Source organism: Gobius niger, assembly GCF_951799975.1.
Source record: "Gobius niger genome assembly, chromosome: 21".
In the NCBI taxonomy this organism is placed as follows: domain Eukaryota; kingdom Metazoa; phylum Chordata; class Actinopteri; order Gobiiformes; family Gobiidae; genus Gobius; species Gobius niger.
The window spans coordinates 3,837,899-3,854,584 of record NC_136872.1 but is presented as its reverse complement, the minus strand read 5'-3'; the positions used below and the strand labels follow the sequence as shown (position 1 = coordinate 3,854,584).

General features: G+C 42.6%; 1 pseudogene across 1 annotated transcript in view; it reads right to left on the bottom strand.

Annotated features, from left to right (window-relative positions):
* LOC306980604 (acetylcholine receptor subunit beta-like) overlaps positions 1 to 3,426 on the bottom strand; it is a 42,923-nt pseudogene extending 39,497 nt beyond the window's left edge. The window contains exon 1 of the transcript XR_013794307.1: positions 3,249 to 3,426. The product of XR_013794307.1 is annotated as an acetylcholine receptor subunit beta-like (transcript). The remainder of the gene's footprint in view (positions 1 to 3,248) is intronic.
* Between the last annotated feature and the right edge of the window lie 13,260 nt (positions 3,427 to 16,686).

Genomic DNA, 16,686 nt, shown 5'->3' with positions numbered 1-16,686 from the left:
TTAAAAGACATTTGACATGGTCCCAAAGGGCTGGACATGTCCAAAGTCTTTTGGATTAGTGATGGCAGGTCTTCTCAAGAAATCTGGCACAGATTTAAAGGGACCCTACGGACTTTAAAAATGTTAAAACTCAGTATTTTCCTCCCCCTACATGTTCCAGTCATGTCCTCATGTGTAGAATGAGCTCAGACCTGTTCACCACAACTGCCTCAAAAACATGTTACTTTGGGTCTGAAGTGCTGTCATGCACGAGCTTAATATAGAAGCTGCAGTTACACGTATGACCTGAGGTGGCAGTAGTGAGCATAAAATAACCAACTTTATCTAGTCTCTTTGAACAAACTTTTTTTTAAGTTTCTGCACCTCCCTCTGACTTTTTAATTGACTTCCTTGATATTATCTTGGAAAAATAATTTAAATTAGTTAATAAAGCAACACACAGGACAGACTGAATTCAGTCTTTACGTGAAAGTGTTTGTCCCACTTTATGTGAACATGTAAAGTGGGGCAGAGAGATACATGTCACGAAACGCTGTTTGGTCGACAGAAAAGGTGCAAACAAACCCTCTGAATGAAGTACCCTCTTAGAGCTATTTGAATTTGTTTCATAAGCCATTAGACTGTTTATTTTATAATGAATCAGTATGGAAATGAGTTTGCGCAGCTGCCTTTTAGCGTTTTATGAGAGACACAAATTTCAACTGCACCGGCTATTTGCTCCACTTTAGTTAAATTATCTATTTCATACAAACGCTTAGTAAATCAGGACCTGAGAGGTTTAGAAGAGGGAGTACACCCATCAAACATCAGGTCGCAGCAAGTTTCTCGATACATGAACAGACCTGCCATTCTTCATTTGAAAGCCTGCATACGAGCGATCGCTAAGTCGCCACACATCGAGGAGAGGAATTGTTTATGAAGGAGACACACGATTCTGATGGATTTTCTCAAAGAAAACCTTGTAGAACCGTTTTTTCCTAGAACAAAAAGCCAACAGCTTTGCTTATCATGCGCTGGAACAAATATGTGATTTAAATAAACTGGATACATCGGCAATATCAGTCATATCAATATCAACTATTACTATGCAAATAAGGGATAAAGTACTCTAAAAATGGGACATATATTGTCAGTATTTTTTAAATGTCCCACTTGGTCATATATAATGTAAAACAGTGATTCTCAACTGGTGGGTCGGGACTTTTATCAATATTTTCCATCTGAAACTACACGGAAACACACGGGAGTCTGTTAAAATTAATACTATTGGGTTGTTTTGATCATAATTTCAGTCTTAAAAGCAAATCTACGACATGTTCAATAAGGACAGGTGTGGATAAATACAATATTTCATACGATATATGACAAATTACAGTTTTATTTGGGTCATAGCTTGTTATTAAGGTAATGGCGGGTCTCAAACTCAGACCACTTTAGAACCACAGATGCAAAACATTGGCATTTGCAGAAAATGGTTCTTTACTTTAGGCTACAATAGTGAGGTTCGGCCCTTGGTGTTTTGGCAATGATGAAAATCGGCCTCAGTGACACAAACTTGCCTAACCCTGCACTAAAACATCTGAGAAGGGTCTGGATGCAGCCGATGGAGGGGCACGTGATCAGTGGAGCTCCACTTCTCCACCAGAGCCAGTGCTCGCCTTTCTGGGGCCCTAAGAAAAAGTCCACTTAGGGGCCCTAAAGTGCACGTCCGAAGGCCGATCGACGAAGAACGAACCCATTTACGGTCAAAGACTGTCCGACACAGTAGAGCAGGGCAGAAGTGGAATCTTAAACTAATACAAACTAACTCTAATCCTAATCCTAAGCAATTGAGTTTACTAAAGGCGTCTTATTGATGTCACACGACAATCCACTCCTCTTCTTGTTTTGTCAATTGATGCTTTTTTTTTGTTTTTTGTTTTTTAAAGGAACAGGCCACCACTTTTCCATACTGTGATATGTTCTTACCTGAGCTTAGACGAGTTGATACGTACCTGTCTGGTCTTTGTGACCGTGGAAGAGTGTGGTCGCTTCTAAGTTCACCCTGTTTGGAGCTATAGGAATATACTGGAAGAGGCCAAATGCTAACAACATATTTGGTCTTTCTGCGTGACTGAGGGCACACAGTTCTTTCATACTGTGATACGTTCTTACCTGAGCTTACACGAGTTGATACGTACCTGTCTGGTCTCTGTGCGTGCACGTGGCAGAGCGGGATAGCTTTCAACTTCACCCCCGTTTGGAGCTATAGGAATATACTGGGGGAGGCCAAATGCTAACAACATCTTTGGTCGTTGTGCGTGACTGAGGGCACAAAGACCAGACAGGTACACATCAACTCGTCTAAGCTCAGGTAAGAACATATCTCAGTATGGAAAAACGGTGGCCTGTTCCTTTAAGATATTCAAAAGAAACTTAACTAAACTGAAAAACTAAACTAACTTGCGTTTGTTCATTAAAGTCTATAAAAGTGGTTTAAGTCTCATTTGACCCGATTCTGTGATGTACGCCAGTGTTTCTCAACCAGGGGTACTTGAAATGACCTCAGATTTGAAAAAGAAAATGAAACCTAGATGAATTTCAACATTGCTTTCAAATAAAAGCTAGTTTTAATCATGTTTTTCAGTAAATGGCTTGACTTTGAGAGTATATTAGCTTCATTTTGAACATAAAACTCGACTAAATACTGAATAATCTATGTTAAATTGCTCACTTTCCTAAGATGCTGTAGGATCAAGGGGTGCGTGGGACAAAAAAAAGCTTTGGGAACCACGGATGTGCGTCACGGCCACTAGGCCATCACAAACATGACCACACTCTTTACTCCAGGGGCCTGTTAGTAAGAAGCTGCTGAGCTGAGAAAGCCAAACGAATTAAGCAAAAGGACAAAAGGGAAAGAATGCAGAGAACATGTCAAAGACTGATTAAGTTTGCAGAGAAGACAGACTTTCACCAATCTTTCCTTTGTGGTTGTCGAAATCTAATGCTTGTTTACTTCGCACACAGTTACCAAATGTCACTACAAGTTTCACACCGAAAACCTGCTGAAAACCTGCTGAAAACCTGCTGAAAACCTGCTGAAAACCTGCTGAAAACCTGCTGAAAACCTGCTTCTACGACAATGGACATCAACCTTTGACACAAAACTATCTTTTGTCGGCACTATTCGCATTCTAAAATTAGTCGTGGCCCGCTACATTATCCCCGCATTTAAGCTCTCCATAACAACCAGCATGCCTGCCACTTACCCCCGATGGTGTGCGCGCTCCACAGACAGCACGCCAGCAGGAACCAGTCCACGCTCTTCATCTCAGCTTCTCCAAATGTCTTATCTTCTCACAAATCCAGTGTGTCTCCAATGACCCCTTTTTTCTCACCTCCGGTCTCGGACTTTTGAGCCGAAGCTTGCGGGTCACTGTTGTTGTCTGTCAGTCAGCCTCGGCCCGGGCCAGGCCAACTGCAGCCTCCTCCGGTTACACTCGGGGGTGTGAGGAGGGGGTCATAGTGGAGTCTTCTTCTTCTTCTTCTTTGGCTGGAGGCGACACACGACCTGAGAGCATGCCACCATCTGCCGTGCAAGTCTCAATGTTTCATAAGTTCACAGTTTACCCAGATATAAAGGAACTCCCCGAACAATCCCAATGCTCAGACTCATTTCCCCCCCTCCCCCCCAGTGACATCAACATCCAAAATAACTTCAATCCCCTCAGAAAATCATGTTGTTCCTTTTGTTCCTAGAGGCAACGTCATTTCTAGACACCTGGAAGCTCATGACTTCTCTTCCTGTGTTCCTGGGCGAACACTCTTGGATCTAAATAGCCTCCTACTACTCCCAGCTATGTATTTATGCTAATGCTACGCTCACACTGACTTAATAACAATGAGAATTTATGATGGGCTGTCTCCGGCCATGTTGGTCAGACGCCAATTTAATCACTCACTACAGAAGCTAACGATTAACGGCTAGCGGCCACTGTCGGGACCTGCTTAAAGGAACAGGCCACCGTTTTTACATACTGAGATATGTTCTTACCTGAGCTTAGACGAGTTCATTTGTACCTGTCTGGTCTTCACGCGTGCCCTCAGTCATGTAAACACAGCACAGACCACATTAGCATTTAGCCTCCTCTCCTCTATAGCTCCAAACGTGGTGAAGATAGAAGCTACCAAGCTCTTCCACGTGTTATATATAACTACACAAAATTAAATAATGTGGATTTACTAAGCGGATAAAAGGGGGAACTATATTGTAAGGCGTAATAACACCAGGAGTAGTTCGACATCCGCGGAGCAATATCTTCACTTTACTGTGCGGGTGTCCACGTTGTTACTTACTTGCAGCTTTTGAATACATTTTGTGAACTTTCAGGCTATTTTTCCAGCGTTTTTGTGAAAGTGACCCTAAAAAGTGACCCTGCAAGTTGTGAAATGTTGTCCCTGTAAAGAATGTGGATGCTACAAATATATTAGGAAAGTTACGAATGAGTTTGGGCCACATCTAACATTTTAATTTAGTGGCTTCCTCTTTCATTGTTTGCAATAAAAAAAATCAGGTATGGGGCCTTTAAAGCAGTAGGCTACTAAGTAATATGTTTACCTTAATAAATCCTTTCCGTAGTCCCTGTGGGGGTAATAGAAGTGTTTATGGGATGATTGGAGGGTCTTTCATCTCCCCCTGGTGTCTCTGGCCAGAAAACCATGCTTGCAACTTGACTGCCACCGGACCGGAGCCACCAATACACACTAACAGAATCACGAAGAAGAAGCTAACATGCTAACGGACAAAGTTAACTGCGGGCTAGCGTCACTTTAAACAGTATTTACAGCCAAGTTTGAGTGAAAAAAATGATTTCCTCTCTCCCTTTGCCTTTTCTGTCAGCGTAGTATTTAGTCTCCAAGAATTAATACGTTAAAAAATCGCAACACCTGCTTTGCGCTTATGGCCTCTAGGGGCAAGAGTTACTTAGTACTGCTTTAAAGGGCCTGGAAGCAAGTTCTCAATTTTATACTCACTACTGCCACCTCAGGCCATATGTGTAACTGCACCTTCTATATTAAGCTCGTGCATGACGGCAATTCGGGCCGAAGTGACACATTTTTGAGAGACCGTACAGGATTTTAGAGGCAGTTGTGGTGAACAGGTCTGAGCTCATTCTACACATTAGGACATGGCTGGAACATGTAGGGGGAGGAAAATACTTAATTTTAACATTTTTAAACTTATAGTCCCTTTAAGTTGTTATAATGCGTTGTCCTGTCAAAAAACTATTAACTGAGAGTGAGCCTCTGTAAGCACCCGAGTAGACATCAGTGGGGTGGCAGCTGGGGTGGCAAGACCTTTGTGCCTCCCCTCTAGACCCGCCCCTGAGTGGAGTTTACAAACTAACCTTAACATTACCTTAGCCCACCCAGGCCAGTTCTGTAGTTATCAGCAGTGCTAGCAAAATTGCACAAGGGTTTTCTAATCATCAATGAGCCTCTAACACTATGTACCATTAGAACCTCTGCACACCCGTGTTCCAGCTAGAACACCTACTTTACTACAGTTAATGCCTAACTCATAATGGAGAGTTCTTCACATACTTCACTGATTCGTTGTTAAGTAGGGATGGGCGGATCGATACCAAAGTGTCGATATATCGATACCAAACGGCTACTTTCTAAGTATCGATATTGTGCTAAAAGTATCGATACTAATTTGCATATGTAAAAGGAAGGCGGGGCAGCAATTATCAACACAAAAGGATGATTTATTTCTTTGTTCTGAGCCAAAACAGTCACAACAGCAAAGGATTGAACTAAGCCAGTCTTATCACTCTGGTTTAGGTTCTATTTGTCATTTAAAGCAGTACTAAGTAACGTGTTTACCTTAATAAATCCTTTGCATAGTCCCTGTGGGGGTAATGCAAGTGTTTATGGGATGATTGGAGGGTCTTTCATCTCCCCCTGGTGTCTCCGGCCAGAAAACCATGTTTGCAACTTGACTGCCACCGGTCCGGAGAAAGCAATACACACTAATGGAATCACGAAGCAGAAGCTAACATTCTAACGGGCAAAGCTAACTGCGGGCTAACGTCACTTTAAACAGTATTTACAGCCAAGTTTGAGTGAAAAAAAATATTTCCATTGTATAATTGGATGCACAGTAACCCTCTCTCCCTTCGCCTTTCCTGTCAGCGTCGTATTTACTCTCCAAGACAATTAATAAGTTAAAAAATCGTAACTTGCTACGACACCTGCAGTTGCACTTATGGCCTCTAGGGGGAAGAGTTACTTAGTACTGCTTTAAGTATTCATTTTAAATGTTGTTTATGTATTTAATTTCACATTAGCATTGTTTAATTAACCAGTTAAAGTAACATCATTTTAATTGACCAATTATAAAACAATCAGTTTTAGAAATGTATATGATTGAAATACATTCACCCACATGAAATGACCAGTATCGGTATCGGTATCGACAAAAAAGACCCCAAAAGTATCGGTATCGTATCGATTCCAAAACATGTGGTATCGCCCATCCCTATTGTTAAGTAGTTATGAAGTGGTTAACTCATTTATTAAGGCTAAAATAAGGCGTAGTTTTTACAAAGTGTTGCCGACATTGATAAAAAACAATCAAATAAACACTCAGGACAGCCAGCGTTACAATCATACAAATATATTAGTTTATTTTATTCAATTGTTACCCAATAACACGTCTCCCTCCGGTTCGGAAAGAGAGAGACACAGCTCATGTCGCAAAACGCAGACGTACGAATTTCAGGGAGGAGTGAATTTCTCGGGGGGGGGAGGGGCTTAAAGGGTTTTTTTGGAGGATAAATACTTTTTCACAAGTCTCTGAAGAAGTCCAGTATATGATTGGCGCATGCATCCTTAGCCCCGCCCCTTTCCGAGCGCGCCCTCCCCCGATCACCACGAGTCGCGTGAGTATATTTTCGATACATTTATATAGGTATAGATATTTCATTTTTTTTTTGCCCCGTCGGTACAAAAATAGTTTTGTTGTGGCTTTGACAGCTGGAAGACTGAAGCGCTCTTTTTGCATCGGAAACGGAAGATCCTTGGAAGACGTTGGAAGACGGTCCATGCAGTACAAAAAGAAAGAAAGGAAAATGAAAAACAAAAATTGGCCCCACAGGTGTCGCTGCTGGGGCGTCTTCCTTCCTTTACAACAGGTCAGAGGTCAGCCGTCGCGTTTGAAAGACGGGCGGGGGAGGGTTATGGAAGTTTACAAAACAGTCCAACAGTCTTTCTTTTATGGGGGTGTCGATGCCCAAGGTCGCACCCAGGGGTTTCACGAAAAGACGTTTGCTACATTTGTTGGAGCGTTTAAAAAAAACAACGACACTCAAATCAAAGTTCACACGGCTCCTGAGAATGAGAAAGGCTGAGTATGTTGAAAGAAACATGAGCAGTCTTAAAGGAGACACATCACGCAGAATGGACCCCACCTTAACCGGGCACCTTATCTCCGGTTCAGCTTTAGCCAAATCTAAAAGCTTCTTTGTTCTCACACCGTTCTCGTCACGTTTTCGTCACGTCCTCGTCATGTCCTTGTCGCGTTCTCGTCACGTTTTTTCGTCACGTTTTCGTCACATTCTCGCCACGTTCTCGTCACGTTTTCGTCACGTTTTCGTCACGTTTTTCGTCACGTTCTCGTCACGTTTTAGTCAGGGTTTCGTCACGTTTTCGTCATGTTCTCGTCACGTGTTCGTCACGTTTTCGTCATGTTCTCATCACGTTTTAGTCAGGGTTTCGTCACGTTCTCGTCACGTTTTAGTCACGTTTTAGTCAGGGTTTCGTCATGTTCTCATCACGTTCTCGTCACGTGTTCGTCACGTTTTCGTCATGTTCTCGTCACGTTCTCGTCATGTTTTAGTCAGGGTTTCGTCACGTTTTCGTCATGTTCTCGTCACGTTCTCGTCACGTGTTCGTCACGTTTTCGTCATGTTCTCGTCACGTTCTCGTCACAATTTAGTCAGGGTTTCGTCACGTTTTCGTCATGTTCTCGTCACGTTCTCGTCACGTTTTCATCATGTTCTCATCACGTTCTCGTCACGTTTTAGTCAGGGTTTCGTCACGTTTTCGTCATGTTCTCATCACATTCTCGTCACGTTTTCGTCACGTTTTCATCATGTTCTCATCACCTTTTCGTCACATTCTCGTCACGTTTTGGTCACGTTTTGGTCACGTTCTGGTCAGATTTTCGTCACGTTCTCGTCACGTTATTGTCACGTTCTCGTCACGTTTTAGTCAGGGTTTCGTCACGTTCTCGTCACCTTTTCGTCACATTCTCGTCACGTTTTGGTCACGTTTTCGTCATGTTCTCGTCACGTTCTCGTCACGTTTTCGTCATGTTCTCGTCACGTTCTCGTCATGTTTTAGTCAGGGTTTCGTCACGTTTTCGTCATGTTCTCGTCACGTTCTCGTCACGTGTTCGTCACGTTTTCGTCATGTTCTCGTCACGTTCTCGTCACAATTTAGTCAGGGTTTCGTCACGTTTTCGTCATGTTCTCGTCACGTTCTCGTCACGTGTTCGTCACGTTTTCATCATGTTCTCATCACGTTCTCGTCACGTTTTAGTCAGGGTTTCGTCACGTTTTCGTCATGTTCTCATCACATTCTCGTCACGTTTTCGTCACGTTTTCATCACGTTTTCATCATGTTCTCGTCACCTTTTCGTCACATTCTCGTCACGTTTTGGTCACGTTTTGGTCACGTTCTGGTCAGATTTTCGTCACGTTCTCGTCACGTTATTGTCACGTTCTCGTCACGTTTTCGTCACGTTCTCGTCACGTTTTTGTCATGTTCTCGTCAGGTTTTGGTCAGGTTTTGGTCACGTTTTGGTCACGTTTTGGTCACGTTTTGGTCACGTTTTGGTCACGTTTTGGTCACGTTCTCGTCAGGTTTTCGTCACGTTCTCGTCACGTTTTTGTCACGTTCTCGTCACGTTTTTGTCACGTTCTCGTCACGTTTTTGTCACGTTCTCGTCACATTTTTGTCATGTTCTCGTCACGTTTTGATCACGTTCTCGCCAAATTTTTTTCACGTTTTTGTTTTTAAAAAGACAACGATAACATGACATCAATGTGTCAAAAACGACTAAAACTTAACAACAAAAACAAGACGGAATAGGTGTTTTTTGTTGGCCTTAGCTTTCAAATGAGCCGATACATAGGCCTATAGGCTGTAAACTCTGAAGCCAAGCAGCTTTTAGATTAGGGTAAAGCCCTACAAAGACTTTAACGAAACCATTTCACTGATGCACCTTTTTTTTTAAAATGGTGATACGAGGATGAGTTCATGAGTATCGTCAGACCCATAGATCCATGGTCTGAGCGTGACTGACTGGACTGCGATGTAACTTTGGCTTTATCTTTTCTCAGGACAGTAGCGTTTGAACACCTAAAGCATGTTGATGAACTCATGTGCAGACAGCGCGGTCGATGAAAACTCTGGAAGCCACGATCAGAGGACGAGGAGAGCGGCCGCTTTAGGGAAAAGTCATGTTCACGATGACACTTGAGCCTGTTTTGGTGATAACCCTCTTCGTTTTCCTGTGCCGTGGTTTTATTTCGTGGTGTATTAGTTACAAAGATTATCTAGTTTAGTTTTTCAATAACATCAAATTTCACATTGTTTTTCTTTGGGGGTTCAAAGCTCAATAAATCAAGCTGACGTTGGTTACTTCCTGGACATCTCGGACTTGCTAGCAACCAAATGATGACAAAATGATGTTGTATGTGTGTGATAGATGATCACAAAGTGCCAGGGGGAGGGGAAAGCATGATATGTCTCCTTTAAAATGTGATTAAAAACATTGTTTAGCAGAAAGTAGGACCTTCGAGGGTTCCAGTCACATAACAGAGAGGTCTATTTCATGTAGCCAGGACCTTGAACAGCAAAGGACACACACACACAATATAAAGGGATTACCGACGACCAGGCCATTCTCCTGTTTTCACATCACAATATCCAATCTATTCAGCATATATCAATATCTCTTCACTAGAATATGTTTATACCTCTTCAATATAGCTTTATATCATTTTAACATAGTGCTCCAGGCGTTACAAACACCTCATAATCATCACGTTAGAACCTGGTCTTAAAAAGAAATTAAAACAGGCCCAAAATGCATAGAAAACTGTATTTTTTTTCTGTATATAAAATAGAATATGAACAGTCAACAATTACAACCGACACTTCGGGCGTTTATCTTTTCCTGACACGTCGAGTTCACAGTGTCCATCTTTTCAACATTTTCACCTGGTTTGGTTCTCAAACTCTGGGACCGAGTAGTTACAGACAGACAGTACTGCAAAGGAAATCTACTACAATACCGGATCAACAGTTTTCAAACTGCACACAGGATAGACATTGTACTTTGAGCTATGGGCAGAGTATTTTATAGGATGAGAGGTTTTGTTTGGTTGAAATGGTTAAACTATTAGCAAAAGGCCTCTGTTTATGTGTTTTATTCTTTTGTCTTCTACAGTTCTACAGCACTGTTATAACGTTTGGATACTGGACTGTCTGATTTTCACCAGGGATGCTCCGGAGCAGATCTTGGGTTAAAAATACTGTATCTGGCATTAATTCTAAATATCCGATAATGAACCGATACCTGTTTTGGCTCTAAAAGACAACTTTCGATCGCTGAGTTAAAGCTGGGACTGAAACTATGACATGGCTCTTTTAATGTAATAATATTGTGAAATTGTATTTATGAAATGCTTGTTAACCTTGTTTACCTGATCAGGGAGCAGAGTTAGGGGTAGGTAGCCCTAACCAGGGTGAAGATTAGGTTTAGGAATGGCAAATGTGATGCAAGTTGTGTTTCACTCACAGATCTCACACATACTTTTAAAAAACTAGAAGGTCTTGGCTTTCAAATTAGGTACCACACTGGCATTTATGCTGTAAGCTCTCCAGTCAATACACATTGAGATTTGGAAATAAATCACTGCTAATCCTAACCCTAAAGTGGCAGGTAACAGGTTAAGAATAACTGATCTGGCATATGTGTACGGATCAGATCACTTTATGTGAGTTGTGTATATTAACAGGGCTGGGACAAAATATCGGATCGGATTAGGAATTTCGCAATACTTTCAATACTTGGTTACTCCGTTGTTTTGCAGTAACGGCACTGTGTTACATTTTCTGTTAATGCACTTTTCGATCTTAACACTTCAATAAATGTCAAATAGCATTGGGTTTAAACATTTCAGACTTTTTATACATTTTAAGGTAAACATATTACAAATCACAATTACTTATTGTATCGCAATACGTGTCGGGTCGGCCCCTGAGTATCATGACACGAAGTGGATCGTGACAAAAGTGGATCGTCCCAGCCTTATATATTAATGTTATATAAGAGCCATGTCATGTCGCCAATGATGTAATGAAATGTCCCCTGTATTTGACCCATCCTGCGATGCCGTTCAGGGAACTCATCAGGAGCAGTGGGCGCCCGGGGACCCCTCTCCAGATGTGGAACCAGGCTAATGATCAGAGTTAACCCATTGCACATGTTTTTTGGTTAATGGTGGAAACCGGAGGAAACCCACGCAGACACGGGGAGAGAAACGTGGAAACGCCACACAGAAAAGCCAGGGAATCTAACCCGAGGCGCTAACCACTCAGCCATTGGGCGGCACGGTTAGCGCAGCGGTTAGCGCCTCCGCTTCACAGCTAGAAGGTCCCGGGTTTGACTCCCACCAGGACGGGGCCTTTCTGTGTGGAGTTTGCATGTTCTCCCCGTGTCTGCGTAGGTTTCCTCCAGGCACTCCGGTTTCCCCTACCACTAAAAACATGTGCAATAGGTGAATCCTCCAGCCAGGTGATTCTGACCATCAGCCTGGCTTCACGGGGACAATAAAGGGACAATGAAGTATACAAACAAACAAACAAACAAACAAACAAACAAACAAACATATATAGTTTTTAATAGATGTCATTGATAATTGATCTATAACATCTTGTTTGTAAGAGAATACTTTATTGATCTCACAAAGGGGAAAGAGCCAATTTTAAGAAACTCTTGTGGTATCGGTTGGTATCGGATAAATACTCAAACCTCCTGTATCAAAAGCTTTATTGGTGCATCTCAAGCCCTGGTCGATGAGCGTCATGTTTTGTGTATCGTGCCATGTATTTGCCCATACATATTTCAATTACTGCATGGCTTCAACTTTACCCATTCAGAAGTTTCTTTCACATGAAAAAACGTGTCCACACGACTCTGCCAAAAAGTTTGAGAACCAAGTCCTTACAACATCACATTGCATAAACTTTTTTAAGAAGCCCCTATACACTCTTTTTAGGATTTTCTTTTCTTTTTTTTGCAAAGGTCATCTATCGAGCCACAAAGGAGCACTGCAGATGTGTCTGGAGTCACCACCCCTTTAAGAGCACCTTGCCTTTAATTTGTTTACAAACCCCCCGTCGAGGAAATCGATCCGCCCCTTTCACTATCGCCAAACCAAGTGAAACCATCCGAGACCTGTACCCTGTTTTGTCCGGGGACTCCTGTGCCTCTCCTCTTTTTTTTTTTTCCCCCTCAGTTTTCCTTTGCTGCATTGCAGATGTGCCGCGAGGGGGGGGGGGGGGGGGGGGGGGGAACTCCACCTCGACATCCCAGCGCACACACACTCACCAGAGGGCAAAGAGGTACGGGAATCAAGCGCTCCCACACAAAAAAAAAAAAAAAAAACGTCTGTTCTTTCGAAAAATATCAATAGGTTTTCTCGGTCCTGTGCGAGAAAACGCCGTCTCGTTTACGGACTTCACTCAAGGACGCGCTAATCCGACCTCTCCGGGTTTGCACGATAGACACAGGAGTTCAATATCAAGGGCTACGCAATCGTTAGATACATAAACATTGGTGATGATACAGGTCAACGCGAGAAGCTTAAAGGAAGACGGGTGAGTAAAAAAGAACAAAAGGTCGGACAAAAGTTAGACATGGTCGGGTTGAGTCGGGGCCCGAAAAGTTGCAAAATCACAGCTCAATGCGGGGTTGCCGTAAGCTAAATGTTTGAAGAACCTCCAAAATTCAGTCACTGAGTCTTAAATACTAACTACAGGACAGCGTTAGCACAAATTAGGACGTAGCACAGAGAGTTCTAGTTGCATAGGCTGCTTCTATTAGCTGTAGTGTCAAATGAAAAAAGTAAAGAACTGTGGATTTGTATTGGTAAAGTGGACATAACGTGTAATATTCTAGCTTTACAACTGCTTTTGGGCACTTCTTATAAGACTTTAAACTATTTATTGTATACAGGAAGAACCCTTTATCACCAGGGACAGTGTTGCGTTGCATAATAAAGTGTGGTCGAAAGTCTGATAAACAAATCAAGGGCACCATGATGAAGGCTCAGAATCGGTCTGATGATAGTTTATGGACCTTAAATATAAAATTAAATATATTATCGTTCACGTTCGAGAATCTGATGATGATATAATCTCAGGTGGAGAGCAGGGAACAATGCAACTCTATGGGAGAGGGAGAGTTTTTGAAAGAAATCTCCAAAAACAAAGCAAAAACATAAAAATATTGAAAACAACTATTGTACCTCATTATTATTTGGTTGTGATTGGATTCACAAACCCTTGGCGCTCATATTTTAGTATTTTGTCTCCACTTTTAGACACCTTTCTGAGGAAATAGTTGGACCTTATAGTCCTGTCCACTATGTCATTTCGCCGGATTTTTTAGGAGAGTGTAAAAGCTATACATTTTTGAAAACTTTATTAAATAAGCCAGGAGAAAAAACAATGTTTCCATGTGCTCTGATAAATAAAATATTATATGGGGAGTAAAAGACATAGTTCAAAAAAATGAAACCCTTGTCATATGTTTCATGGAGTTACCGTAGCGATGACCAGAACTCCCCATTTACCGGAACATGGTATAATTGATTATGTGCATAACCTCAAATCATAACAACAAGAAGTGACTTCCTGTTTCGATCCAGCACGCCAAAATAAAGGCACCATCTTATTCATTGGTTCAGCAGTACATTAGTTCAACTTTCTTTCTGCCTAACTATTAACAGACAAAACACTTAAAATGTGTGTATTTAATTATATTCTTGTAATGTTGCAAGTACCTGATGAACTAATACATGAGAATTTCGTACATTTACGCCAAACTACGTTTTTTACTCCCCATATAAATGTTCATTCAGTTTATTATCGCTTTTATCCCCCCTTTTTTGTTTACCTATCAAAGCAATGTTTTTTTTTATCATTGCTTATGCCATAAGGTTTCCAAAAATATACAGTTTTCAAACTCTCCCGAAAATCCCAGAACATCAGAAATCTAAACCAAGAGAACCGGACTATTCGTTTTTACGTGCTGACTGGGAAGACAATGAACTTTGAGACCATTTTTGTTTCGTGTGGATTCTCCCTGTAGTGACAGCGACATAAGCCACTTTTTGGCAAGTGTAGTTCGACACCGTATTTACTGCCATCGGATTTTCAACTGCCCACCGCCTCAGTTTTAAAGGAACAGGCCACCGTTTTAGATATGTTCTTACCTGAGCTGAGACGAGTTGATACCTGTCTGGTCTTAGTTCCGCAAAACAACTTAAGATGTTGTTAGCATTTGGCCTCTCCCGATGTATTCCTTTAGCTCCAAACAGGGGTGATGTTGGAAGTGACCACGCTTTACCATGGACACGCACAACGACCAGACAGGTACGTATCAACTCGTCTAAGCTCAGGTAAGAACATTTATTTTATTTATATATTTATTTGGTCGGGATGCATGTTTGGTCATGTTTGTTAATGCACTGTCCCTCATGCATGTAAAAAAGCCACACCGGATTGTAGCCTTGGGCTAATTTCCATCCGTCGTCCCCCATGCGCACTCACAAACATCCTGGCCTATTGTACATGATTTTAGTGGTAGGGGAAACCGGAGTACCCGGAGGAAATCTACGCAGACACGGGGAGAACATGCAAACTCCACACAGAAAGGCCTTATCCCTGGTGAGAATTGAACCCGGACCTTCTAGTTGTGAAGCACGAGCGCTAACGAGATCATCGACCCGGTCGAGGACAGGAACTTCTACATCACCGTGGACACAACCTGATCATCAAGCAGGCGCGTCTGTCCCACACGGCCAACTACACCTGTGTGGCCAAGAACATCGTGGCCAAGCGCAAGAGCTCCACCGCCGTGGTCATCGTCTACGGATTTCCCATCAACCAGTGCTCCTCCTGTGACCAAAACAGTGAAGATGGCGGCCGCGACACAACCATCTTTCACCAAAGAAAAAAAAGAGTGGAAAAAGAGTGAAAAAGAGTGGTGCGCACTGAATGGGTGCTGCTGCCGGATGCTCTCTCATCGAATGCAATTTCTCCATCTGTGAGATCAATAAATCTATCATCTTATATTATCTTAACCGCTGTACTACAGTGCCGCCCATATCTCAGTATGGAAGAACTGTGTGCCCTCCGTCACGCAAAAAGACCAAAGATGATGTTAGGCTTTTGGCCTCTCCCAATGTATTCCTATAGCTCCAAACGGGGGGGAAGTTAGAAGCTCTTCCACGGGCACAAAGACCAGACAGGTACGCATCAACTCGTCTAAGCTCAGGTAAGAACATAGCTCAGTATGGAAAAACGTTGGCCTGTTCCTTTAAGCTAGAGGCTCTTTAGAATGTTGCGATGGCGTATGAACACAAGTACCAGGCATGTTCTGATGAGGCACCGCTTTGAGTTTGTTTCTCTGGTTACAAAGAATCTCAATGGACAGTAGGAATTTACATGCCGTCTTGAAACACCCGTTGACACTGTGCCCCGTCCTCAACAGCCCCAGATGACCCCTGTTCAAGCAGCCCAGGAAGAAACCTCTCCACTCGGGACATAATGCGAAAGGAAGTTGGCTCTTGGGGGTCATCCGGACATCCATCATTGAACTCTGCCGTCCACTCCAACGCCATCCTTCCCCCCCCCCCCCCTCTCTCCCGACAACTCCACGACGTGACAACGCCGGGGTGCGCTAACAGGCCTAATATGTAACATTTAGCGGCGGTTTGGGAGACATTTTTCACCGACTACAAGGACGGCTCGCGCCATCACCAATCAAACGTGCGCGGGCGAGGACAGACGAGGAGGAAAAACGACGCTCACAACTCAAGGGAAAAATCGTTTGGGAAGTGAAGCCACGAGCGGGGACGACGCATCCGCGAGACATAAACAAGCGCGGCAACAACGCACACGTCAATAACGGCTCCGAAAACATTTACGCTGACAAAGATCGGAAATAATTTAAACGAGGAAAGTTAGCGCGAGGCGATATCAGTGGCCAAGTGTGGCAAACAAATCAACAATAGAGGAATAGAGGAGTGTGATGTCATATTCACTAAGCATCATGGGATTTGCAGCAATAATAAACTAATAATAAACAAGTTTTGAAAGGTAAAATACCAGAGTTATTGTTCACATTAAAACACTTGGACTACAGTGAGCTACATGTATTCACCAGCAGTGACGGAGCCTTTTATAATGTTTTTTAGCTACTGTTAGTCTATGTAAAAAATGTTTGCTAGTACCCACAAAAATGGCAGATCTCCATGGTAAACTCTATGGCTGTGTCCGAATGTCCACCCTAGTCCCTAACCCCTCATTCACTACATAGGCCCGCACTATACTGTTGGCGAT